General features: G+C 35.6%; 1 long non-coding RNA gene and 2 pseudogenes across 2 annotated transcripts; 2 read left to right on the top strand and 1 right to left on the bottom strand.

Annotated features, from left to right (window-relative positions):
• The first annotated feature begins 2424 nt into the window (after nucleotides 1-2424).
• Nucleotides 2425-4178, top strand: LOC148198304 (uncharacterized). 2 transcript variants are annotated; one of them, XR_015779878.1, is made up of 2 exons: nucleotides 2425-2882; nucleotides 3962-4178. It is a non-coding gene; the product is annotated as an uncharacterized LOC148198304 (long non-coding RNA). The 2 variants fall into 2 exon arrangements; XR_015779877.1 differs by having other exon boundaries at nucleotides 2425-2886.
• Nucleotides 4179-9514: 5336 nt separating this feature from the next.
• LOC148198303 (triphosphate tunnel metalloenzyme 3 pseudogene) lies at nucleotides 9515-11650 on the bottom strand (annotated as a pseudogene).
• A 10168-nt stretch (nucleotides 11651-21818) lies between these two features.
• LOC148198302 (uncharacterized) lies at nucleotides 21819-22520 on the top strand (annotated as a pseudogene).
• Nucleotides 22521-26747: the final 4227 nt, after the last annotated feature.

Here is a 26747-nt window from a genome sequence, read left to right as displayed (position 1 = left end):
AGTATTCATACAAGATAATTATAAACAAATTAACAATCATAAAATATTACTATAATTGGTCAGAGAATAATCAAGCATTTGACAATCATAGAAATAGTCTTAATATAAAAATTCTTGGGGAAACAAGAAGTTGAATCTGGCAGAGCCGGTTAGACAACTTCTAATCCTTCCAAAAATACAATATAATTAAATAATAAGAACAATAACAGGTCTGGGGAAATAAGAAGTTGAATATGGCAGAGCCGGTTAGACAACTTCTAATCCTTCCAAAATACAATGTAATTAAATAATAAGAATAATAACAGGTTTGGGGAAATAAGAAGTTGAATCTGGCAGAGCCGGTTAGACAACTTCTAATCCTTCCAAAAATGTAATAAAAATAAATAAGGAAAGAAATAAAAAGTTTGGGGAAACAAGAAGTTGAATTTGGCAGAGCCGGTTAGACAACTTCTAGTCCTTCCAAAAATGTAATAAAAATAAATAAGGAAAGATATAAAAGTTTGGGGAAATAAGAAGTTGAATCTGGCATAGCTGGTTAGACAACTTCTAATCCATCCAAAATACAAAAATAAATAACTAATAACATACAAATGGCATAACATAATCAACATCACATTTTACAACTATCACACTTGGATCTAAACACAGAAACATGTTCTCATTCAAAATTCCAGATCATACAGAAACAAAATACTTCATATTCAAGATTTAAGACCAAACAAAAGCAACATATGCAAGAGTCAAGATAGTACAAAACAAAAACTTAAACGTAACTCCCCTTACCTCTATTCCAGATTTAATATTCTCCTTAGAACCGTTCTCCGAAAACTTCCAGAATTCCCCCTTTGCAACTAAAATTTCCTCCCACTCTCTTCTCTCAAAATTTCTCTCAATTTTTGGTGCAAGTTTCAGCCTTCCTCATGCTTGCTATTTATAGGCTAAGATTTGGCACTATTTAGTTTTTTTTTTTATAATAATAATTTATTATAAATAATTTTTAAATCCCATTACAGAAAGTTGTTCCCCCTTAACTCCACTTCTGAAAGTAGTTTTGTCTTTTTATTTATTTTTATTTTATTTATTTATTTATTTATTTTTTTAATATTTTATTAAAATAATATTTTATAAAAAATAATATTTTGACTTCACCACTAAAAGTGTCTTGCTCACCATTCCACTTCTGAAAGGTTCTTTGTCATTTTACAATCATATTTTATTTTATTTTATTTTTATTTTATTATATATATAAATATATATATTCATATTTTTAATTTATTATTATTATTATTATTTTTAATGGACTTTACAAAAATGACGTTGATACAATTAGTGAAGAGCAACCAATTTAAAGTCCATATGAGCATCTCATCACATTCAATGAGATTTGCCACACTATGAAGATCAACGGTGTGCTAGATGAAGCAATAAAACTTAGCTTGTTTCCTTTCTCATTGGGAGGCAATGCTAAGTTATGGTTGAACTCTTTTCCAGAAGGTAGTTTTACTAAGTGGGAAGCTGTGGTTGCAAAGTTTTTAAACAAATACTTCCCATAATCTAAAGTCAAAAAAGGGAAGCAAGATTTATTCTTTTAGACAAGGCATGGAGGAGACATTAGGTCAAGCATGAGATCGGTAGAAAAGCTTATTGAGAAAGACACCCACGCATGGCTTTGATGAAGCAGCAGTAGTCCTTCTTTTCCTTGGAGGTCTTGGTTCACAAACCAAGTTGATGCTAGATGCCTCGGTTGGAGGTAAATATCAAGTGGAAGACTCTAGAGGAAGCCATTGAGTTGATAGAGAATATGACTACTAATGATAATGAGTTGCACAGTGAAAGATGAGCTCTAATTCAACAGAAAGGGGTTCTACAATTGCAATCAAATGATGCCTTGCTCGCTCAAAATAAGATCATAACTCAATAGTTGGAAAACTTGACAAAGACACTTGCTCAATTGTCGAAGGAGCTGAAAAATGTTGCACAGGTTCAACAACAACTTTGTGAACTATGTGGTGGTGATCATATCAATGGTCAATGTGCTTTTCCAATGGAGGCCCTAGAAGATGTCAATTTCATGGCCAATCAATTTCCATACCGCCAAGGTAATTTCAACCAAGGGTGAAAACCTCACCCAAGCATGGGTTAAGGTCAAAATGGACAAGCTGGGCAAGCTGGGCAATTCAATAGGCCACAACATCAACTGTAAGACCCTGTTAAAATAAAAATATCTTTTATTTTTTATTCTTTTATTTTTAATAATAAATATTTATTTATGATATTTTATTGGGTGATAATAGTGTTTAGGAGTGGTATAAAAATTAATTAATAATTGTTTTGATTTTAATATTTTGGAAATGCATAAAGAAAAGATTATATAAAATGGTATGTATTATTATTTCAATAAAAGGTGTTGGGTTTAGTGGAGGTGTTGCTCAGACTTTGTGTGTTCTTTTAATTTATTTTATTTTATTTTTTGTGGGGTCGCGAAACTTAAAGGTGTTTTGTTTTGTATCTACGTGAAAAGGGGTAGGGGTAGGAGAGAGAAAGCTAAAAGTTGGTTTCTTTCTTATTTTCGAAATAGATATTAGTTTTTATTTTCTTATTCTTTGATGGTTATGTACACGGAAGACCATAGATTTTGTAACCGAAAGATTTAGAGAATAAAGGGATTTTATTACTCTTTGAGAATTTAAGATTTGATAGGTTTTAGGGAGATATTAGGTTATCTTTAGGGAATTATATAAACTTGTTTTAGGAGTGATTGGTTGGCATCGGCCGTAAGGAGGAAAATCAAAAACCAAACCTAATTGTTTTGTCTCCGTGAAACCGTGAGAGAAGGGCTGACACGAACGTGAGTCCAAGGAGTAGAGTGGAAGGCTAACCAGGTAGGTGAGTAGCTAGATATATCTTGTGTAAACTGTGGGTTGTGATTTAATTGATATTGTTGGGTAGTGATTTTGCATGTGGTTATTTGATAGCGTTTTTGATAGTGTTTCGTTGTCACTTGTTTTCATTCTTTATTCTATCACTGGAAACGGTAGAGAAGGTGTGTTTCCTTACTTCATTGATGTTGCGCGGGAACCTTGCTTCTTTTCTTTTTGTTTGTGTTGTGAACTTTGGAAGAGGTTGAACGTTGGTGGAGTGTAGTGAGTAGTATGGAAGATGAAGAAGAAAGAGAAATACGTCGAGGAGCTTTTAGCATATGCTTAGTATTTTAGTGGAATGAAAGGTGTGGATCCCTTGTTGAGAATGTAGGAAAAGTAACATAGGAAGAATTGGTATGAGAAAAAAGATATCAGAGAGTGATTCTTGAATTGGTTGTGATGATGTTAATAAGATGAATGATTAGTTAGTGTATATATATATATATATATATATATATATATTTTGTGGTTAATGTGTATTGAATTGGGATGGAAACATAAAACTATGTATTGATATGCGATGTGGATATGAAACTATGTTATTTTCTTGTATTGTCGTCGATCATGTGTGAGCTTTTCGTACTGCGCTACGTTAAGAATGTGATATGTTGGACTCTCGTTTAGAGCTAGTGATTCGAGTGTCACTTCCCTCTGCGCGGGGAGGTGAATGTCTCGTCCAAAATACTTCGACTCGTGCTGAGTATAGTGCACTGATGCGCGTAATGTCAGTGTTTTCACTCGTTAGTCCTTGTGAAGTCGGAGAGATAGGTCGGAAGTTGCGATGGAAGACGACTCGAATTACCCTGTTGGGAACATGTACCTATTAGTGATAACAGGTCATGACGACACAATATAAGAAAGCGACATTGGTTCATGAATGACTTGACTGTGATGATAATGATGTGATGTAATATGTTTATATGATTATATTATTTTGTAATTTAAATGAATATGTTTTGTTGTATGTTATGATATTTCTAGTTGCTCACCCTAGAGTGTTGTGGTTGTGGTTTCTACCTGCGATGATCGTACTTATACAGGAGTAGATGGCATTGCAAATAAGACTGGATTGAAGTAGCTAACATGACAGGTTGGGGTCTTATATTTCGGGGATGATGATTTATTCTGTTTAAAAGGTTTCAGAATTTGTATCTTTATTGTAAAAGGAATTATTTAGATTTCTGTTTTGAATAGACAATATTTATAATTACGCTTTTCCTTCCACATTTTAATTAAATAAAGTTTGATTGTTCGAAATGAATGTTTTACAAGAAAACTTCTGAAAAAAAAATTTCACCGTGTCATTCCGAAAAATCGGGGTTTTACAGTGATGACAAATTTATGAACACCGAAAAGCGGCGCCACAAACTTGTTGAACAGTCGGCAAGTGTGATCGAATCGTTTCAAGTAATAAAACTCGGTAAGACCAAGTATCCTTCTCCCAAAGGACTCACGGCCTACTTTAGTTATGTGATTTGTTGATTATTTAAGACTTAACAACAAAATAATTGGAGTTTAATATGCAAAAGACAGAAAATAAACATGTATGCATGAATTTGATCAATGGCTAAAACAAAATACAAACACTTCGATGAAATAGATGGATTAGTATGTTGTTGGGGTTATCAATTTCATCTTATCCACTCTCATATATTTTAGGAATTCAACATTCTTTTCATCAATTGTTAATGTCACTCTCTAAATCACCTTGCAAGAAGGCCTATCCTTAATTACGAGTTCATACAATTCCTTGCATTCCTAGTAATTAGTTCTTAAGTACAGGAGCTTAACGGCAACCAATGTACTATTGGGAGAAATTTCCCGGATCTAGATTTCCCCGTACGTTCCCGTATCGACAAAATCAATAATCATGGCATTGAATGAGTTAAACAAAGCAAGCATTAAGCAAAGAGGACAAAACCTAACTAATGATGAAAGAAAGCATAGGTCTTAAAATAAGATGTAAAAACAAATTCCATATATGAGAGTTTCACAAGACAACATTGATTCCCCAACAACAATACAAGGTTTAGTTCACCATATTCATGGTGAAATTAGATGAATAATAATGGAAGAATGAAAGATAAAACCCTAGAAAGGTGAAGAGGTAGCCTGAGCATCCAAGATCCTCCTTCAAAGGGGTGGAAGAGAGAGTATTTACTTCGTTTCTGCCCAAGAAACAAACCCTAGGACGTCCTAAAGCTTATATACTATTCTAAAAATACAGAAAATTTAGGCTCAAGCCCATAAAAGTGCCGCTCAGCAGTAAACTGCCGCTCAGCGGTAAGTGCGTGAGTTGGTTTCTTCCCCTCAGCGGCCATTTTGCCTCTCCGCGGATCCACCGTGATCTTTTGAGTGCCGCTCAGCGGTAAACTGCCGTTGAGCGTTAGTTGCGGCTTCTTCTTTTTCACTTTTTGATGTCTTTTCTGATTCCATCTCTCTCCTTCTTCACTTCTTTCACCAAATTCACCTTAAAACCTGCACAAAAACACTGAAATCAAGCATAAACCTGTCCAGCTCTCTTATTTCTGAAAATATGACCAAAAGCATGAGTTCAAGCTAGTTTCTAAGTGTTAAAGGTTGCTTTTAGTATCAATTTCAAGCATGAAAATAACAGTTTTTCAACTGTTATCACAACCCCAAACTTAGAACTTTGCTTGTCCTCAAGCAAACAAGATGTAACTCAATCTTCTACCAATTCATATAATGGTTCACTCATTCAAAAATCTTCTTTTCAAGATAAGTAAAAACTTCAATCAAACTTATGACCAAGATTTCAATCAAGACATGCACATGCTTTGGTGTTCACAAAGTTACTTAATTTCCAACAAATGCTATTTTTCATGAATGATCAATCAATTAAGCATGGATGTTCATGTGCTCATGGAATATCTCCTCACTAGGTAAAGTGTTTCACTCAAACACAAGTGTATAAGAGGTAATCACTCATTCACTCCACTATCACAATGTCACATGAATCAACTTTGCCTTTCATTTAACCACAATCAAAAACATTCACAAGCATGCATCATCACAAGGACTTTTCAATGGCTTATAACGTGGCTGGGCTAACAAGAAAATTGGTTTTTCTGGATCACAAAATCCTTGAGTTAAGAGAATCACAACAACACAATCATTCTTATTTTTCCCAACTTTCTTTTGCATTGAGCTTTGCTGCTTTCTTTTCTTTTCTTTTCTTTCTTTTCTTTTCACATTCTTATTTCTTAGCTCTTAGCTCAATGCTTTTTCTTTTTCTTTTTCATGCTTTCCCAACAACCCGAAACTTGAACATTTATCAATACCACACAAGATTTTCTACTTAACTCAAGGTAAAGTTTTTCAAAAGGGTTTTCAATTTATGTTCAAGGCTAAAGGTTCAAAGGATAGAACACAAAGTGTTCTCTTTTAGTGGGCTAACTTCATGAATTTGGCCAATAAAAAGGGTTACCAACAAATGGCCTTGATCATACGATGCAAAACAAGCAATTGATTCAATCATAGAAAACCTGGGCAAAATCATTCATGCTTTTAAAGTAATAACATTCAATCATAACAACTCTGGAGCTCAAAACCTCACATATAAGCTTATTCATATTCCACATATAACATCCTGCTTAGAATCATAATCACAATCACAATATCTTGCATTTGTTCACAATGCTTGTGAATCACCTGTATAAGCATTTAATGTGCACATCTCAACATCAATCAATCTCAAAGCATCATCAACCATTACTTATCAAACCATCACAATCATAAGCAAACCAACATAACAGACAAAGTTTCCAATTGAGTACATCAAACCCTATTCTAAAAACAAAAGTAAATAAGTTCAGAACACTAAACCAAAAAAAAGCATAAGTCCTGCTTTATGATAGCATTCATCAGTAAATGCTATCTCAATCTCCTCCTCAATCTGAGTTGTCATTTGTATCTTCTTCCTCTCCTTCTTCTTGGATCTTATAGTCTTGATTCTTTTTGCCCGATGAGGAGGCCATCCCTGCATCAAACATAATTCACAAAACCAAAAGATACATTGTTAAGCATTAGTAAACCACAATGAAGAAATCAGCCCCTTCAATGATGCTCTCTCCCAACCCCAAACTTAGATGGAAAACTAGTGAGAAAGTGAGTGGAAGGGAGATTTTCTAAAGAGGGATGAGGGAAAAGTTGTAGAGAACCTTTGAAAAGGTATGTAGGAGTGTGTGTGCAGAGAAGAGTCTGAAAAGAGAAACCAAAACGCAGCTTAAGGTATAAAAATACCCTAATGGGCTCGGGTTCCGCTAAGGGGGAACCTAAGCCTAGTCTGCGATACTACCGCTCAGCGATAGTTTGCCGCTCGGCGGCACTTTCGTGAAGTTTTCTTCTTCTTCCTAGCTTAACTTAGGTGCCTCCTACTTATGCCCCTCACTGGTTCCCTGCAATTAAATTTTCAGATTACTCATGCAAAACCCTATTATGCAACTACAACAGAATAAACAAAAATATAATCAAACAACTGGGTTGCCTCCCAGGTAGCGCTTGTTTAACGTCACGAGCCTGATCCAAAATCCTCCAGCACCCATCAGTAGGTGCAAAACTTTCTTACCAACACCCATCAGTAGGTGTAACAAACATAGTATCCTTCAGTAGATACGTAACCACCTAACATCCATCAGTATATGTAAACCCTGTAACAAACTTATAACAAAAACAAAAATACCCAAAAGTTCAAAATTACATCACCAAACCAAAAATTAAAAGTTCTTAAATCATTGGGTTGCCTCCCAACAAGCGCTCTTTTAACGTCACTAGCTTGACCCAATAAAGCTCATGTTCCATCTTCTTTTTCTTCTTTCTACTGAACTTCTTCAGAAATTTGATCAAATCATAGGAACTTTAATCTCCAATTTCTTGAAGATTTCCGTAAAGCACTTAAATTTCTTTTCCTTCCTATGAGTCTTCTTTAGATGAGGATGGGGTTTTTCATATGATTCCTTCTTCTTTCCTCTCATCTTCTTTTTCTTACTTTTCCTCTCCCTAAATTTTCTCTTTTTCTTTTCTCTTATTTTTTTCTTCCCTTCTCTTTTTCTTCTCAACTTCTTTATTTTCACACAAATTTTCTTTCTCTCTTCTCTCTCAACCACCTCCTTTTCTTTTTCTTCATCTTTATCTTTCTCACTCAACTCTTCTTTTTCTTCTCTCTCTATCTTTTCCTCATCTCTCCCTATTTTTTTCTCAGCAAAAATCTTGTCACTTTCAGTGACAATGGCTTCACCTTCCTCCTTAGGGTTAACTTCAGTATTAACCTTAACGTTCAATCTCTTACTAATGTAACGAAGGTGCATTTCCATCCTTTTACATGATGCTTCAATGCTTTTCTGAGTAGAGGTGGAATTTTTCAAAAATCGTTGAAGGGTGTCATCCAAACTTTCTGATAGAGAGGGTTGTTGCTGCCATTGTTGTGGTGGCAGCCTATCAAATTCTTCGGCAGCTTGAGTGCTTTTGTGATGACAATTAGATATTTGTATGTACTGTTGAACTGCGTCCTCCAACCTTATCCTTCTTCCCGATAGAGAGGGTTTTTGCTGCCATTGTTGTGGTGGTCGATTTTTAAATTGTTCGACAACTTGCCAAAATTGATTTTTATCCATGCTTGAGTGAGGTTCCCACCAGTGGTTGAAATTACCTTAGTAGAATTGAGTGCCCATATAGTTAAATTCTTGTCCAAATTGCATCCTGCAAACATTAGGCACAAAACTCTAAAAAATATTTGTTAGCACAAAATGATACAGAAGAAGATATAAAATAAGAGATAAGAAGATAGAATAAAAATACAAAAAAAAAATTGAAAACAGAAAAATAAAAACAGAAAAATAAAAACAGAAAAATAATAAAATAAAATAAAATAAAATAAAATAAAATAAAATAAAATAAAATAAAATAAAATAAAATAAGAATAAAAATCGAAAAATAAAAACAGAAAATAAAAACAGAAATTCAAAATTCAAGTCAAAGATAATCAATAATCACACAAATGAACTAGTTAAACCACGAGTCCCCGGCAACGGCACCGAAAACTTGATGACAAATTTATGAACACCGAAAAGCGGCGCCACAAACTTGTTGAACAATCGGCAAGTGTGACCCAATCGTTTCAAGTAATAAAACTCGATAAGACCAAGTATCGTTCTCCCAAAGGACTAACGACCTAGTTTAGTTATGTGATTTGTTGATTATTTAAGACTTAAGAACAAAATAATTGGAGTTTAATATGCAAAAGACAGAAAATAAACATGTATGCATGAATTTGATCAATGGCTAAAACAAAATACAAACACTTCAATGAAATAGATGGATTAGTATGTTGTTGGGGTTATCAATTTCATCTTATCCACTCTCATATATTTTAGGAATTCACACTACAAAAAAATATATTTTAAGAGGGGTTATTTTCCGGCGGTTTTTGAAACCCTAAATAGTTCCGGCGGTTTAAGTAAAAGCCGTCCCTAAACATTTATTTATTTTTTTAAAATAATTTTTCTGACTAATTATTGTAAACCCCAGTTCCTCTTCATTGCCCTTCGTTTAGTTTGAAACTCTACTTTTCTTTTTTATCTTCTCCCAAACCCTCCCAATCCTGTAAACCCCTTTCCAGTTCCAAAGTCCTCCTTCACTCTCCGCAAAACCCTAGATTCCACCGATCCCAACTTCCCAGGCTCTGCAACGCATTCGTGCCTGACCCGTGGGTCCAGATCCTTCTCATCCTCGTCTACGCGACTGACGCTGTCCACCAGCACCGCTCGAGCCTTCAGCGAAATGACGCACCGCTCGTCGTCACCGTAGAAGTGCAAGCGCAGCACAGCGCGACGCTTAGAGAGCTCGGACACAGCGCCGTCGAAGAAGAGGTTTTTTTCGGTGGGTGACGACGTGGAAGGGGGAGAGCAAGCTGGTGACACGGCGGTGGGCGCTGTAGAACAAGAGCGTTTAGGAGGTTCTCATCTCTTTCTATCTCTCTGTTACTCTTTTTTTATGGTTTATTTTTTTTCTTCTTCTTTCTTCACAGTCACATATCTCTTCTCTTCTTGTAAATTAGATTTCAAGAATTAGGTTGGAAGAAGATGCAAAGGCGACTGTGAATTGAAGAAGTATGAAGAAGGAGAAAGAGAAATAAGGTGTGATCATCCCTAACCGAGCCATAGAGGTTAGATTACATGATGAACATTAATCATACTGTGTTTAGTTTTCTTTTCTTGCTAGGTGCTAATTCTCTCGGTGTAGGCCAAAGCTGCACATTAATCATGACTAAAGAATCTTTTAGTGCTGAATATATATGCACTTAATCATATACCTTGAATAAAATGATCTGTCAAATTACTTTGTATTGTACCTACTTCATTCTTTAGGATTTATTTAATTGGTAAAATAATGAAGGTTATATATGGAATTGATGTATACCTTGGATTGGAATTCATGAATGGAATTAAGAACCTCCTTCATTAAAGCTGTGCAGTCACTTTTTCACTAATAAAATTGTTGCTGCAGTTTTATTTCCTTTACATTGGTGCAGACGCTGTTTTTAGTGTAGTATATGGTTGTAGTGTAGGTTTCCTTGCCTATGACACGGGCTGGTTTTCTTTCCATTCAAATAATTGGACTTTAACCTTATTTTTTTGTCAATATATGCTTTTGTGGCGTAACCTATCTTTGTAAGGCTTGCGATGCAAATTCAACACCACATAGAAATACTTGACTGGATCTTCCTATACTTGGTACAGTCCTTCAAGTCTCTTCATTTTGCTATTGGTGCCTTTTCCATACGTTCAGGAACCGTTCTCTCTTATTAAATTTTGTACTGCTTGATCTATGCCCTGTCACATAGTGGGGTATTATATGTATATATATGAATTAAGCCTTTCTTTTGTTTAAAATAGAACTAGTGCAGGCTGTGTCACTGGTTTCAACAGTGAATGTTGCCATATCCAATCACAGAACCATAAATGTGATATTCTTAGATTTAAATTGGAATGAATTATGAAATGGGGCTTTATTGTTTGTATCTATTGATAATAATGGGATGGGATTCTGTTTGGTGGTTTGGTTTATCACATGATTTATGTTTGCTTCAGGCCTGATTGGACATGGAAGCTTTTGAACCTACTTGCATTTTTTTTTTGCTTCATTGATAATATCAACATTTGTGTTAATGTTGTTCTATTTGCTAAGTTAAAATGTGTAGGTTATTGGTTGGTCAATGTGGTTTTCTGAATATCTTTTCTTTTGGAGAGAAGTTGGGCAAAGAATGAAAGCACGCTAAAGGCATGAGATACTCTAATATAATTGATATTTGCATATGTTATTGTTTTAATTATAGAAATAAGGAACATATCTTATATAATCAGTAATACACAAAGTATATATGTATTACTAAGAGTGTTTTTGTTTATTCTTGTATCATATCTTTATTATTAAAGGATATAAAATCTTTTCTATATATTGTATTAATTCCTTTCTCTCAAAACAAATAAAGCATTATTCACTACAAAAATAATTAATTTTAGGAGAGGTTATTTTCCTCATCTATGAATCTATGAATTATATAACTGGTATGATTTACACTTTCTTGATTATTTCTTCTTGAATTGTAGCTTGCAAAATGTGTGGAGATTGGGCTGCCAGATATTTGTAATCTTACTAGTATTTTCACAGGTGACCTATAATTGTCATGATGTTAAATTACCTTGCATCATTTGGAACATATTTAAAAATAACCCTGAGTACTTAACACACCAAAGATGAAATTATGTTACTTCTTGCTTTACTTTATTTTCTCTAATTTAAATGCTATATTCTAAAGTAGTGGTGTTCCTTTGTCAAGTACATTCCTCATGTGATGAAAGGACAAAATCATTCATTCTTATGAATCAATGTGCACATTATATATATATATATATATATATATATATATATATATATATATATATATATATATATATATATATATATATATACATATATATATAACTATAATATGAAAATTGTACATTATCTATCTATCAGTATTTATTCTTATTTTCATCCTTAAGCTTTTTAACCTTTAAAAGGAATTTTTCTTTTTCACATATGTTATTGGCTTTGACTAATTCATTTGGATGACTATAAGGCCTTCCACATTTGACAATTGTTTCTTGGTTCTTTTGAAGATTAATTTGATGTTTTATATTGTTGAAATTTGCTCGCAAAGGTTTGGACCATTTCATCCCAGAGCCTGTTGGAACCAAGAGCAACCTCGCTGACAATGAGATTTTTTTTCCTAAATCAATGATGGAATTTTGGGGTTCTCCAAGGCAAGTCCTAATAGTGGACAGACTTTCAGAGTTTGAGAAGGTAGATTCTCGTGTTATATCTTGTGTGTGTATATATTATTTTTTTCACGTGCTTGTGCATTTTGTTCAAATTTTAGTAAGTTATGTCCATATATTAATAGTTGTTTATATGTTCTGTTTAATATTGTTTCAAAGATGCAAATCTGGACAATTGTTATTTTTTTCGTACAGTTAAGATTCACAATTTGAATCATATGATTTGATATATATCAAAGATATAGTAGATATTTTTGTAGTGTATTAAGATCAAGATCTATGTTTTTTTTTTCTCTTACTTTCCATAAGCTTAACCTTTTGTTTTCATCGATATACTTGGATTTAGTTTCTATTATATCATATTTTAATATTTTTCAACCATCAATAGTTCTTAAATTCGTCTAATAATTTTTTTAAAATATTATTAACTAATTATTGTTTTATATTGTAGGTATTTGAAAAAGGAAGCATATCAAATGATGGATAAAATGAAGAAGTATCAAATGATGGATAAAATGAAGAAGTATCAAATGATGGATAAAATGAAGAAGTATCAAATGATGGATAAAATGAAGAAGTATCAAATGATGGATAAAATGAAGAAGTATCAAATGATGGATAAAATGAAGTACCAAATGATGAAAATAATGAAGAAGTACGAAACAATAAATATTATTCATATCATGTTAATTTTAATTTTTAAGAAACATTAATTGTATTTCTAATGTTTACAATTTATATAATAATATTTTGGTTTATATTTAATGTTTACATTTAATTTTGGTTTATTAATGATAATCAAGTAATTTGAATAATAAAAAAAATTAAAATATTTACATTTCCGACGGTTTTGAAAAACCTTCAAAAGTACCGGCGGTTTTCATAAACCCTCACAAATTACCGGCGGTTTTGCTTAACCCCAGTTATTTCCGGCGGTTTTAGTGAAACCTCCACTACTACCGGCGGTTTTAGTAAAACCCCTACTATTACCGGCGGTTTTCCAAAACCCCTGCTAATTGCAGCGGTTTTTTAAAAAACCGCTGGTAATTACTTAACGACGCAGGTTTTCCCAACGGTTTTCCTAACCGCGGGTAACATATTTTTCGGGGGTTAAAACCGCCGGAAACGAAAAAAATAACCCCCGGTAAAAATCTAATTTTTTGTAGTGTCAACATTCTTTTCATCAATTGTTAATACCACTCTCTAAATCACCTTGCAAGAAGGCCTATCCTTAATTACAAGTTCATACAATTCCTAGCATTCCTAGTAATTAGTTCTTAAGTGCAGGAGCTTAACGACAACCAATATACTATTGGGAGAAATTTCCCGGATCTAGATTTCCCCGTACGTTCCCGTATCGACAAAATCAATAATCATGGCATTGAATGAGTTAAACAAAGCAAGCATTAAGCAAAGAGGAAAAACCCTAACTAATGATGAAAGAAAGCATAGGTCTTAAAATAAGATGTAAAAACAAATTCCATATATGAAAGTTTCACAAGACTACATTGATTCCCCAACAACAATACAAGGTTTAGTTCACCATATTCATGGTTAAACTAGATGAATAATAATGGAAGAATGAAAGATAAAACCCTAGAAAGGTGAAGAGGTAGCCTGAGCATCCAAGATCCTCCTTCAAAGGGGTGGAAGAGAGAGTATTTGCTTCGTTTCTGCCAAAGATACAAACCCTAGGACGTCCTAAAGCTTATATACTGTTCTAAAAATACAGAAAATTTAGGCCCAAGCCTATAAAAGTGCCGCTCAGCGGTAAGTGCGTGAGTTGGTTTCTTCCCCTCAGCGGCCGTTTTGCCCCTCAGCGAATCCACCGTGATCTCTTGAGTGCCGCTCAACGGTAAACTGCCGCTGAGCGGTAGTTGCGGCTTCTTCTTTTGCACTTTTTGATGTCTTTTCTGACTCCATCTCTCTCCTTCTTCACTTCTTTCACCAAGTTCACCTTAAAACCTGCACAAAAACACTGAAATCAAGCATAAACCTGTCCATCTCTCTTATTTCTGAAAATATGACCAAAAGCATGAGTTCAAGCGAGTTTCTAAGTGTTAAAGGTTGCTTTTAGTATCAATTTCGAGCATGAAAATAATAGTTTTTCAACTGTTATCATACAACAACCATCATTATGGCAACAAGTGTCTACACTCAATGAAAGAACAACAAAGTTGGAAGATACTCTTCAACAATTTATGCAGGTGACTATTTCAAATTACAAGAGCACTGAAGCGGCCATTAGAAACTTTGAGATGCAAGTTGGCCAAATAGCTAAGAAGTTGGAAGATATGCCTGATAAGAGTTTTGGGGCTAATACTGAGGTTAACCCTAAGGAAGAGTGTAAAGTTTTAGTGAGAGTGGATGTTAAAAGAGTTGAGTTAGAGAAAAAAAGAAGAAAAAGAAGAGTGAGTAGAGAGAAAAGAAGAGAGAAAAGGAGAAGTTAAGAAAGGAGATAAAGAAATTGAAAAAATTGAAAAAGTTCTTCCTTATCCAAAGGGTTGTGAGAGAATAGAAAAAGAGAGACAATATGGGCACTTTAAAGATATCTTCAAGCAATTAGAGGTTAATCTACCTTTGAATGAAGCATTGCAACAAAATTCAGCTTATGAAAAACATAGGAAGCTAGTCTCCATAAAGAAAAGATATATAGATGAGGAGACTAATGATGAAAAAAGAGATTGCAAAGCTGTTAAGAAGAAGCCACTTCCTCCAAAAGTGAAAGATCCATGAAGTTTTACTATTCCTTGCGTCCTAAGGAAGGAGAATATAAGGAAAACACTACTTGATTTAGGGTCAAGCATTAATTGGATGCCTCTATCTATGTTTGAAAGGATTGGAGATCTTGAAGTCAAGCCAACAAAGGTGACTTTGCTAATGGCGGATGGATCTTCTAAGAAACCATATGGTGTGGCGGAAGATGTTTTGGTTTGCATAGACAAACTAAAATTTTTGGTAGACTTTGTGGTGATGGAGATGGAGGAGAATGAAAGGACCCCAATTATTCTTGGAAGACCATTTATGAAAACGACAAAGGTCATCATCAATGTAGATGAAGGGATGATAGTGCTTCAACACCAAGAAGAAAGGGTGGTCTTTAATGTATTCAAAGTGGAGCAGCATATGCAAAAGGAGGAGGCTAGTCATAAAGCTGCATGTCAAGATGTACCCATGACTAGCTATAAAGATGCAAAGCTAGTCATCAAAGGTAAAAATTGTTTCTAGTCACAGGTTAAGGAAGAAGAAAAAGATGGAAAAGGAAAGAAGGTTCATGATGACTTGAAGGAGGCACAACCCAAACTTGGCACACCTGTAAGATTCAAGAACAAGTTGTGGGTTGTCAAAGGGCTTAAAGAGAATGGAGTGATTGAGATTGAATATCTATATTCAAGGAGAGTCAAAAAGATGAACACCAACATTGAAGATGGAAGTTGAGCTTTACTTGGTCAAGCTAGTGACATTAAAAGAGCGCTTGCTGGGAGGCAACCTAGTGGGTTAAGAACTTTTTTTTTGTTTTCGGTTTGATTTGTAACTTGAACTTTTGGTATTTGGTTTTGGGTTTTAAGTTGTTACAGGGCTTACATCTCCTGAAGGATGTTAGGTGGAAGAGTATCTACTGAAGAATACTAGGTTTGTTTACACCTACTAATGGGTGTTGGTTTATAACAGTTGAAAAATCGTTATTCTTATACTTAATTTTGTTAATCATTCAACCCTTTTTGACTTAGAAACTTACTTTAACTCATGTTTTTGCTTTAGTTTTGTGAATAAGAGAGTTGAAGGTGAATTTAATGGTTTTGTGCTAGATTCCTTTGGTTTTGTAGGTTATTGGAATGATTTGAAAGAAGAGTTAAAGTACTGAATGGTGGGAATGCAGAAAAGTCAACTAGAAACTAGAAAAGTCAACCAGTCAACCAGAATACATAAAAGTCAACTAGAGTGCAGAAAAAGTTGCGCTGAGTGGAAATTACCGCTGAGTGCTAGTTTTGAGTTGCCGAAATCACCGCTGAGGGCTAAAAAATGCAACTGAGCTTCATTCTGAAGAGCCGCAAGTATCGCTGAGCGGCAAAAGTGCCACTGAGCGCCATTTTAAGTGGGCTTGGACCTATTTTATGTTATTTTTATGTTCTATTTAAGGACTTACACGTCCTGGGATTGTATCTTTTGATGGGTTGAGCACAGAAACACACTTCTGACCCCTTGGGGGTAGATTTAGAGATGGTGACAACTCTCCTCTTCTGTTTCTCGGATTTTTCTATCTCTTTCATTCTTTCATTCCATTGTTCATCTAGTTCTTCCATGACAATGGAAAACTAAACCTCTATTGTTGTTAGGAAAGATGTAACCTCTTAAACTCTCATGTATTGAATTGATTCTTGAATATATATGCTTTCCTTCATTAATTGTCAGGGTTTTTCCTGTTTGCTTTATGCATGCTTTGTTTAACTCATTCTATTGCATGATCATTGATTTTGTCGATATGGACACATACGGAAAAATCTAGAACTGGGGAAATTCTCCCGGAAGCAATATTACCTAGACATAGGAATAGGAGGATCGGTTGCCTTTAAGCTCCTGTATGAATGTAATGCATGATTAATCGCTAGGGAGAAAAGACATTGTAAATTAGTGATTAGGATTAGGCTTTCTTCGCCGAGACATCAAGTTTAAGGTAAATTACAGAGTGACATTAACATTAATGAAGAAAGACAAATTCATAAATACATGAGAGTAAATTAGGTGAAATTTAAACCCCAACAACAATATCATCAGCTTCATTCATTCATTCTTGTGTTTAGCCTCATTTGATCAAATTGCATTCATGTTTATTTTATTGCATTTGCATTCAAAAACACCAAAATATGTTCTTTAGAGTCTTATTTAGTTGAGTAATCACATAACTGTTTAGTGTCATGAGTCTCTTGGGAAACGATACTTGGTCTTACCATTTATTATTACTTGATACGATTCAGTACACTTGCCGAGGTATTAACAAGTTTTTGGCGCCGTTGTCAGGGATAAAAAAATTGGTTTATCATGTTTTTGGCGCCGTTGCTGGAGATCAAAAATTTTGTTTATCATTGGTAAGAAAGATTTGCATCTACTGAAGGGTGCTAGAGGATTTTGGGTCAGGCTTGTGACGTTAAACAAACGCTGCCTGGGAGGCAACCAGGTTGATTGACTTTATTTTAATTTGTTTTTGTTGATTTTGTTCTAGTTGCATGATAGGGATTGAATGTTTGAGTGATGTGAGAGACTAAATGCATTGGGATATTGAGATTACTAGAGGACACCTAGGGCGAGCTAGGAACACTAGTGCAGAATTGGGTTTTAACGTCCCCCATAGACGTCCGTCCGTATTCGCCCCAACGTAAATAATTGACCGGTGGCATACTCGTAAATAAGTGAAACTCTAGACGTCCGTTGTATGGGGGGACGAACGTCTATCATCTTATAGACGTCCGTCCGAGAGGGACGGACGTTTGCGAGGTTGAACAAATGAACGCTTCAACTCCCATGTCAGCCCCTTAAACGTCCGTCTTGAGGGGCACAAACGTCTATAATATTATAGACGTCCGTGCCCCTCAGGATGGACGTTTAAGGGGCTGAGAGGGTGGCTGGAGAATTAATTGGCTTCAGCCCCTTAAACGTCCGTCCTGAGGGGCACGGACGTCTATAAAACGTCTGTGCCCCTCAGGACAGACGTTTAAGGGCCGAAGCTAATTAATTCTCCAACCACCCTGTCAGCCCTTAAACGTCGGTCCTGAGGGGCACAGACGTCTATAATATTATAGATGTTCGTGCCCCTCAGGACAGACGTTTAAGGGGTTGAAGCCAATTAATTCTCCAACCACCCTGTCAGCCCCTTAAACGTCCGTCCTGAGGAGCACGGACGTGTATAATATTATAGACGTCCGTGCCCATTAGGACGGACGTTTAAGGGGCTGACATGGGGACTTGAAGCGTTGATTTGTTCAGCCTCGCAAACGTCCGCCCCCTACCACGGACGTCTATAATATTATAGACGTCCGGCCCCCTCCACCACGGACGTTTAAGGACTGATAGGTGGAGTTGAAGCGTTCATTTTCTTCAGTCTCTTAGACGTCTGGCTGGGGGTGGGACGAACATCTATAATAGTTTAGACGTCCGTGCCCCTTTAACGGACATCTCAAAGACCCGCGAATATCAATTTTAAATTCCTAAAGACGTCATATTAGTGATGGGCCGGACGTCTATAATATTATAGATGTCCAGCCCAAACGTACCGGACGTCTAATAGTATTAAAATGGGGAACGCGAACCCGCGAGCAGTTACGCTCATTGTTCATCGTCTTCCCTGCGCATGCTGCTGCTACGCCATTGATTTTCGAGGTTCGTTTTCTCTGTTTCGGACCGTTTAAATTTACTTTTAATCCAATTACATTGCCCTGTGATTGATTGTCTTTTATTTGAACCGATTAAAAATTGTTTTCAGTCCGTTTTTGTGCAGTGTCTTCCGTGTTCTTGGACGACTACTTTTGACTGTTTTTGGGCTACGTTTTAGGCTGTTCCCTCCTCGATTTCCCTTCCTTTCATTTCGAATCTACTTTTCAGGTTAGCTTGTTGGTTGATAAAATTTTGTATGCATGTAATTGAGTTTTGTGTATGCATGTTTTTTTACTCTAAAGTGTGCATGTGTTATTGGCTTTTCAATATGCATGTATTAGTTGTGTTATTAGAAGTATCAAATCATTGAGTGACCCTTAGTTCCCGTTTGAAATTTAACACAAACGATTAATCTTTTAATCGTTTGTGTTAAATTTTGAATTGTCCGATTGGAGAGTTTGAGAAAATTATTTTTCATAATTTGCAATGACATGTGAATCGGAGTTTATGGATAAGATTGATAAAATTTCGGTTCAGTATTTGTGTTTTTCTCCGAATGCATAATTGATTGTGGTCATCGTTGACTACTCTCATTCCATGTATTTCGGAGACCAATGCGAAATGCTGCCAAAATCTTATCAATTTTATGATGTAGACTTCAATGCACGTGTCTGAGCAAATTATGAAAATTAATTTTTTTGAATGGGTAGGGCCTAACCTTGTGAGAGTTAAAAAACTTGAACTGATGATTTTACGAACATAGTATGGATCGAACCTGGATGAACGAACGTCGCATCAGTGAAGAATATGATAAGGGTGTTTCGAAGTTTTTGCAATACGTTGAACAAAATGCTAAGTCTGTCAACAGGACATATTTTTGTCCTTGTGTCTGTTGTCTTAATCAAATACGGCAAGACTTAGGTAATATGTGTGACCATCTATTCATGTATGGCATAATGAGGACTTATACCGTTTGGACTTGGCATGGAGAAGTACTGGACCAGCCTACCACGTCACGAGGAACGGGTTATGTGGAAGAATGGATGAGTGACCATTTAGAGGACATGATACGTGATGTCGGTGAAGATAATTTTGGAAGGGCTAATTTGTATGATTCTCGAACTTTACACGTCTGTCTTCAACTTTAAAGTTGTTTAGTTTAAAAGCAAGGAATGGATAGACCGATAAAAGTTTCACCGAGTTGTTGGAGTTGTTGAAGGAGATGCTTCCAGAAAATAATACTCTACCTATTCGTAATTACGAGGCCAAAAATTTTTTATGTCCAATGGGTCTTGAATATCAAAAGATACATGTTTGTCCTAATGATTGTGTTTTGTACACAAAGGAGTTTGCTTCGTTAAAGCATTGTCCAACATGTGGTTTATCCCGTTTTAAAAAGAAATCTGACAGAGTCACTGGTAATGAAGGTAATGATGGTGCACTTGCTAAGGTGATGTGGTATTTGCCTATAATACCTAGGTTCAAACGTATGTTCTCTGTTAAAGAAGATGCAAAAAACCTTAAATGGCACTCTGACGAAAGAAAATGTGATAATCTTCTTCGACACCCTGCTGATTTTCCACAATCGAAAAAGATTGATGACAAATTCCCTGAATTTGGTGCAGATCCAAGAAACTTAAGGCTTGCACTTGCAACTGATGGTATGAATCCTTATGGAAACTTAAGTAGCAAACACAGTTCGTGGCTAGTTATGTTGATGATTACAATCTTTCTCCTTTGTTGTGCATGAAGAGAAAATATGTGATGTTGTCCATGATGATATCGGGCCCTAGACAACCTGGAAATGACATTGATGTTTACTTAGCACCTTTAATTAATGATTTGAAATTGTTGTGGGAAGAAGGGGTCGACGTGTTTGATTCACATGTTCAGGAACAGTTCCGTTTGCATGCAATGTTGTTTTGCACTATAAATGATTTCCCAGCGTATGGAAACTTGAGCGGTTATAGTGTTAAAGGTCATTTTGCATGTCCCATATGTGAAGAAACCACTAGTTACCTTCAGTTGAAGCATGGTCAGAAGACGGTATATACAAGACATCGAAATTTTCTTCCTCGTAACCATCCTTATCGTAGATTGAAAAAAGCATTTAATGGAAGTGTTGAGGATGAGGTTATGTGCAGACCCCGAAATGGTGAAGAGGTGTACAATGAAGTCAAAAACATTGACATTGTGTTTGGAAAACATCATAAAAGTACCTCTGCAAAGAACATTTAGAAGAAACGATCGATATTTTTTAAGCTTCCATATTGGTGTGAACTTGATGTTAGACATTGTATTGATGTGATGCACGTTGAAAAAAATGTTTGTGATAGTGTCATCGGAACTTTATTAAACGTCAAAGGGAAGACCAAAGACGGAATAAAAGCAAGACAAGATTTGGCTGACATGGGAATCCAATAAGAGTTACATCCACAGATAATAGGAAGACGCACCTATCTGCCCCCAGCCTGTCACACACTTTCCAAAAAATAAAAACAAAGTTTTTGTAACTATTTAAGAAGTGTGAAGGTTCCACAAGGTTATTCTTCAAATATTAGTAACCTTGTGTCTATGCAAGACTTAAAGCTAGTTGGTTTAACGTCTCACGATTGTCATGTATTGATGCAACAATTGTTACCTGTTGTTATTTGAGGCATATTACCTCATTCTGTTAGGGGTATTCTGACACGTCTGAATTTTTTCTTTAATGCCATTTGCAAGAAAGTCGTTGACCCTCGAGGTTTAGATGAATTAGAAAATGAGGGAATAAGACTACTATGTCAATTGGAGATGTATTTTCCACCTTCCTTTTTTGACATCATGGTACATTTGATGGTTCATCTGGTCAGAGAAATTCGACTATGTGGGGCGGTCTTGTTAAGGTGGATGTACCCAGTTGAAAGATACATGGAGATCTTAAAGGGATATGTCAATCATAGAGCGATACGTTGCAGAAGAAGCCATTGAATTTTGTTCAAGTTACATGCCATCTTGTGAACCCGTCGGTCTTCCCAAGAGTAGACATGAAGGAAAATGTGAAGGTAAGGGTGTTCGAGGTGTGAGAATTCAAAGTGTTAGCAGAAAAGAACTTGACCAAGCTCATTTGTACGTCTTAAACAACACTGTTGATGTGATTCCTTACATTTCTGACCACGTTAATGAAATAAAGGCAGCAAACCTAAAAATGAGTGAAAAATGACATCTTAATGAACATGTGAAAACCTTCTTGCTGTGGTTTAAGGAAAACATTTATGCAACTCCACATGTTTCTGAAACTTTATTGAGGTTATCTCGTGGGCCGAACACAGATGTGATTACATATGGTGGGTACTATATAAACAATATTTCTTTTCAGACAAAGGTAGAAGATGACAAAAGCAGAGTTCAAAGTAGTGGCGTCATACTACAAGCTGAGGTTGTGCACTTTGCTAGTTCTAAAGACAAAAATCCAATCACAGCATCCATCTGTTATTTTGGAATAATACAAGAAATATGGGAAGTTGATTACGTCACTTTTAGAGTCCCAGTTTTCAAGTGTAAATGGGTTGATATAAATTCTAGTGTCATGACAGATGACCTTGGTTTCACATTGGTAGACTTGAACAAGATGAATTACACTGATGAACCATTTATCATGGCTAGTCAAGCAAGACAAATATTCTACGTAAATGATCCATCGAATAACAAATGGTCAATGGTTTTAGAAGGAAAAAACATGCATGGACATGAAGATGACGATTCTCTTGATATACTTGAGACAACATCTGTTGCATGTAGACCCACTGAAGACCTAGTTGATGACGTTGTCGATGTCATGCAGGCAATTCGTAGTGATCACAACGAAGGCATTTGGGAAAAACAATTAATTAATAGGTTGATATTGTAACTTTTATTGACTTTATATGTATGTTTATCATAATTGAATTATTACTAACGTTGTTTAATTTTGCAGGTTGATGGACAAATTTATGAACACCAAATTATGATGTCACAAACTTGTTTTCAATCGGCAAGTATGACCGAATCGTTCAAGTAATAAAACTTGGTAAGACCAAGTATCGTTCTTCCCAAAGGACTCACGACCTAGTTTAGTTATGTGATTTCTTAATTAACTAAGACTTACAAACGAATTAATTGGGGTTTAATATGCAAGACAAAAAATAAACATGTATGCATGAAGTTTTGATCAATGGCAAAAAGCAAAAGATAAACACTTTCAATGATATTAATGTATGGATATGTTGTTGGGGTTCAATTTCATCTTATCCACTCTCATATATTTTAGGAATTCAACGATCAAATCACCATTGTTAATGCCACTCTCTAATGTACCTTTCCAAAAGGCTTCTCCCTAATCACGAGTTCATACAATTCCTAGCATTCCTAATGATTAGTTCATAAGTACAGGAGCTTAACGACAACCAATATAAAATTGGGAGAAATTCCCCGGATCTAGACTTCCCCGTACGTTCCCGTATCGACAAAACCAATAATCATGCATCGAATGAGTTAAACCATGCAAGCATTAAACAAAGAGGAAAAACCCTAACTAATGATGAAAGAAAGCATAAGTCTTAATTAAAAGATGTAAAAACAAATTCCATATATGAGAGCTTCAAAAGATTACATTGATTCCCCAACAAACATACAGAGTTTAGTTCACCATATTCATGGTGAACCTAGATGAACAATAATGAAAGGATGAAAGAGATAGAAAAACCCGAGAAAGAGAAGAGGAGAGCTGTCACCATCTCCCAATCTACCCCAAGGGGTGGAAGAGAGAGTGTTTGCATCGTTTCTGCCAAAGATACAAACCCTAGGACGTCCTACAACTTATATACTATTCCAAAAGTACAGAAAAATTAGGCCCAAGCCCATAAAAGTGCCAAAAAAACAGTCCAAGCCCATTTAGAATGGCGCTCAGCGGTATTTTACCGCTGAGCAGTACTAGCGGTTGATCCATTTTGCCCCCCAGCTGCTGTTTTGCCCCTCAGCGGTGATTTCGGCACCTGAAAACTGCCGCTCAGCGCCAAATTTCCGCTCAGCGCCACTCAGTCAGACTTTTTCTGCGTTCTGGTTGATTTTTCAGCATTCTGGTTGACTGGTTGACTTTTCTGGTTGACTGGTTGACTTTTCTGGTTGACTAGTTGACTTTTCTGGTTTCTGGTTGACTTTTCAGCACTCCAATCATTCGGTATTTCAATTCTTCTTTCAAATCATTCAATTAGCCTACAAAATGAAGGGAATCTTGCACAAAACCATTAAATTCACTTTCAACTCTCTTATTCACAAAACCAAAGGAAAAATATGAGTTCAAGCTAGTTTCTAAGTCTTAAAGGTTGTTTTTAGTATCAATTTTAAGCATAAAAATAACAGTTTTTCAACTGTTATCACAACCCCAAACTTAGAACTTTGCTTGTCCTCAAGCAAACAAGATGTAACTCAATCTTCTACCAATTCATATGATGGTTCACCACATTCAAAAATCCTTCTTTCAAGACAAGTAAATACTCAATTTAGCTCATCATCAAGACTTCAATCAAGATGTGCACATGCTTTTAGTGATCACTCAAACACATACTATCCAACAAATGCTATTTTCATGAATGATCAATTAACTAAGCAAAGATGTTCTTATGTGTTCATGGAATCTATCCTCACTAGATAAAGTGTTTCACTCAAACACACAAGTGTATAGGAGATATTCACTCATTCACTCTACTATTACAATATCACATGAATCAACTTTGCCTTTCATTTAACCACAATCAAAAACACTTATCAGCAAGCATCATCACAAGGACTTTTCTATGGCTTATAACGTGGCTGGGCTAACAAGAAAATTGGTTTTTCTAGATCACAAAACCCTTGAGTTAAGAGAAACATATAAACACAATCATTCTTATTTATTCCCAACTTTCTTTTGCATTGAGCTTTGCTTTTTCTTTTCTTTTCTTTCTCTTTTTTCTTTTTCTTTTCACATACTTAATTCTTAGCCCTTAGCTCAATGCTTTCAATTTCCCTTTCTATTTTCCAACAACCCCAAACTTGAACATTTGTCAATACCACAAAATATTTTCTACTTAACTCAAGGTAAAGCTTTTCAACAAGGGTTTTCAAATCATGTTCAAGGCTAGAGGTTCAAAGGATATAACACATAGTGTTCTCTTTTAGTGGGCTCAATTTATGAATTTGGCTAATAGAAGGGTTATCAACAAATGGCCTTGATCATGTGATGCAAACAAGCAAGTAATTCAATCATAGAAAACCTGGGCAAAGTCATTCATGCTTTCACAGTAATAGTATTCAACAATAACAACTCTGGAGCTCAAAACCTCACATATAAGCTCATTCACATTCCACATATAACATCCTGCTTAGAATCATAATCACAATCATAACATCTTGCATTTGTTCACAATGCTTGTGAACCACCTGTATAAGCATACAATGTGCACATTCTCAACATCAATCAATATCAAAGCATCATCAGGCATTACTTATCAAACAACAATCATAAGCAAACCATCATAACAAACAAAATTTCCAATTGAGTACATCAAATCCTATTCTAAAAACATAAGTGATTGATAAAACAAATCCTACTCTAGTGCTTTGAAAAACTCAGCCCCATCAATGATGCTCTCTCCCAACCCCAAACTTAGATGGAAAACTAGTGAGAAAGTGAGTGGAAGGGAGATTTTCTAAAGAGGAATGAAAGGAAAAATGTAGAGAACCTTTGTAAAAGTGTTTAGGAGTGTGTGTGTGTAGAGAAGAATATGGAAATAGAGGCCAAAACGTGACTTAGAGTATAAAAATACCCTAATGGGCTCGGGTTCCGCTAAGGGGCAATCTAAGCCCCTTTTACGATACCACCGCTCAGCGGCAATTTGCCGCTCAGCGGCACTTTCGTGTTGTGCTTTTCTTCTTCCTAGCTTACCCTAGGTGCCTTCTACTCATGCCTCTCACTTGCTCCCTGCAATTAATTTCTCAAATCACTCAAACATTCAACAATACAGATAAAATCAATCAACTGGGTTGCCTCCCAGGTAGCGCTTGTTTAACGTCACGAGCCTGACCCAAAATCCTCCAGCACCCTTCAGTAGATGCAAATCTTTCTTACCAACACCCATCAGTAGGTGTATACAAACATAGTATCCTTCAGTAGATACTCTTCCGCCTAACATCCATCAGTAGATGTAAACCCTGTAACAAACTTATAACAAAAACAAAAATACCCAAAAGTTCAAAATTACATCACCAAACCAAAAATTAAAAGTTCTTAAATCACTGGGTTGCCTCCCAGCAAGCGCTCTTTTAACGTCACTAGCTTGACCCAATAAAGCTCATGTTCCTTCTTCTTTTTCTTCTTCTTTCTACTAAACTTCTTTAGAAATTTGATCAAACCAGGAACCTGTTGCAGTGTCTCAATCATAGGAACTTTAATCTCCAATTTCTTGAAGATTTCCATGAACCACTTAAATTTCTTTTCCTTCCTATGATACTTCTTTGGATGAGGAAGAGGTTTTTCATATGATTCTTTCTTTTTTTCTCTCATCTTCTTTTTCTTACGCTTTCTCTCCCCAAATTTTCTCTTTTTCTTTTCTTTTATTTTTTTCTTCCCTTCTCTTTTTCTCCTCAACTTCTTTATTTTCACACAAATTTTCTTTCTCTCTTCTCTCTCAACCACTTCTTTTTCTTTTTCTTCATCTTTATCTTTCTCACTCAACTTTTCTTTCTCTTTTCTCTCTACCCTTTCCTCATCTCCCTCTAATTTTTTCTCATCAAGAATCTTGTCACTTTCAGTGATAATGGCTTGCCCTTCCTCCTTAGGGTTAACTTCAGTATTAACCTCATCATTCAATCTCTGACTAATGGAATGAAGCTGCATCTCCATCCTTTTACATGATTCTTCAATGCTTTTCTGAGTAGCGTCAGAATTTTTCAAAAATTGTTGAAGGGTGTCATCCAAACTTCCTGATAGAAAGGTTTGTTGCTGTTGCTTGTTAAATTGCCCAGTTTGTCCAGCTTGCCCACTTTGTTCCTGACCAATACTTGGGTGTGGTTTCCATCCTTGATTGTAGCTCCCTTGACGGTACTGATTGGTCATGTA

The sequence above is a fragment of the Vigna umbellata genome, chromosome 5 (genome assembly GCF_029865625.1).
Source record: "Vigna umbellata cultivar VRB3 chromosome 5, Vumbellata_1.0, whole genome shotgun sequence".
Taxonomy (NCBI): domain Eukaryota; kingdom Viridiplantae; phylum Streptophyta; class Magnoliopsida; order Fabales; family Fabaceae; genus Vigna; species Vigna umbellata.
This window is presented reverse-complemented; position numbering and strand designations above follow the sequence as displayed.